This window comes from Sapajus apella, unplaced genomic scaffold (genome assembly GCF_009761245.1).
Source record: "Sapajus apella isolate SASKATOON/1434 unplaced genomic scaffold, GSC_monkey_1.0 scaffold3693, whole genome shotgun sequence".
In the NCBI taxonomy this organism is placed as follows: Eukaryota; Metazoa; Chordata; class Mammalia; order Primates; family Cebidae; genus Sapajus; species Sapajus apella.
In genome coordinates this window covers 2,519-4,358 of record NW_022440619.1, presented here as the reverse complement: position 1 = coordinate 4,358, position 1,840 = coordinate 2,519, and the positions used below count along the sequence as shown (strand labels likewise).

Genomic DNA, 1,840 nt, shown 5'->3' with positions numbered 1-1,840 from the left:
ATATGGTTAAACCTCATCTCTACTAAAAATACAAAAAATCAGCGTGGCGTCCTGGCATGCTCCTGTAGTCCCAGCTACTCAGGAGGCTGAGGCAGCAGAATTGCTTTAACCTGGGAGGCAGAGGTTGCCATGAGCCAAGATCACACCACTGCAGTACAGCTCTGGGACCCAGAGCCCGGTCCAGAGCAGGACCTGAGAGCCGGCGCGGGGCCATGGCGGGGCGCGGGCAGGGCTGGCTGCTGCTGCTGCTGCTCGTGCTGCCGGCGGGCGCCGCGTGGGGCGGCCTCTGCTTCCGCCCGGGCCAGACTTGCCACCGGCCCCTGCTCGGGGACCCGCTGGCTCTGCGGAGGTGCAGCACATACCCCCGGCCTCATGAGTACCTGTCGCCAGCAGATCTGCCCAAGAGCTGGGACTGGCGCAACGTGGGTGGTGTCAACTACGCCAGCACCACCAGGAACCAGCACATCCCCAGGACTGCGGCTCCTGCTGGGCCCACGCCAGCACCAGCGCCATGGCGGATCGGATCAACATCAAGAGGAAGGGCGCGTGGCCTTCCACCATCCTGTCTGTGCAGCACGTCACCGACTGCGGTGACGCTGGCTCCGGTGAAGGGGGCAACGACCTGCCTGTGTGGGAGTACCCCACCGGCACGGCATCCCCGATGAGACCTGCAACAACTACCAGGCCAAGGACCAGGAGTGTGACAAGTTTAACCAATGTGGGACATGCAATGAATTCAGAGTGCCATGCCATCCGGAGCTACACCCTCTGGAGAGTGGGAGACTACGGCTCTGTCTCCGGGAGGGAGAAGGTGATGACAGAAATCTACGCAAATGGTCCCATCAGCTGTGGAATAGTGGCAACAGAAATGTTGGCTAACTACACCGGAGGCGTCTATGCCCAATACCAGGGCACCACGTTCATAAACCATGTCGTTTCCGTGGCTGGGTGGGGTGTCAGCGATGGGACTGAGTACTGGATTGTCCGGAATGCGTGGGGTTAACCCTGGCATGAGAGAGGCTGGTTGAGGATCATCACTAGCACCTATAAGGATGGAAAGGGCACCAGTTACAACCTTGGCATTGAGAAGTACTGTACATTTGGGGACCCCATCGTTTAAGGCCGTGTCACTGGAAGAGAAGTTTTTTAAAGAAAAGGCATCGTGAGCCATGAGGGGATCCTGTGGTTATGTGCTCCAGGCTGGCCGACAGGAACCGGGGTGACTATCAATTTTGAATGTCTGGGATTTAGAAGGAGCGCCTGTCCATGAGGACAACGTGGTACTGGCTGAGTGCATTCCTGAGAGTTGAAAATGGGATGACTTATAACACAGGCACAGGACAGCTCCTCCTCACAGTGGCTGCAGTCAGCTACCTGGCGAAGAAGTTACCTGCAGGACAGGAAATGATGGGACCTCACTTTTCTTCAGTAGAGGGCTTGATATTTTGTATTTGCCAACTGTGGCCAACGATATGGCATTGAAGAGGTAGAACAATTCAGACTTATCACCAGTTCTCGTGTCACTTTGGAATCAGTCTGCAGCTGAAAGTACCTTGGTGGGAGAGGGAGGAAGGGAGATGGCTGTTCCAGATCGCCCAAGAAATGAATAAAGTATCTGGCTATACACACACGCGCACGCACACGCACACACACACACACACAAATAAAATAATAATAATAGCCAGGCACAGTGGCTCATGCCTGTAATACCAGCACTTTGGGAGGCCAAGGCGGGTGGATTGTGACATCAGGGGTTCAAGATCAGCCTGACCAGCATGGAGAAACCCCATCTCTTATTAAAAAACAATGATAATAATAATAAATTGATTTTTAAAAAACA

The 1,840-nt window shown here is 54.6% G+C and overlaps 1 pseudogene; it reads left to right on the top strand.

Moving 5' to 3' along the window:
* The first annotated feature begins 212 nt into the window (after nt 1-212).
* Nucleotides 213-1,628, top strand: LOC116547585 (annotated as a pseudogene).
* The last annotated feature ends 212 nt before the right edge of the window (nt 1,629-1,840 follow it).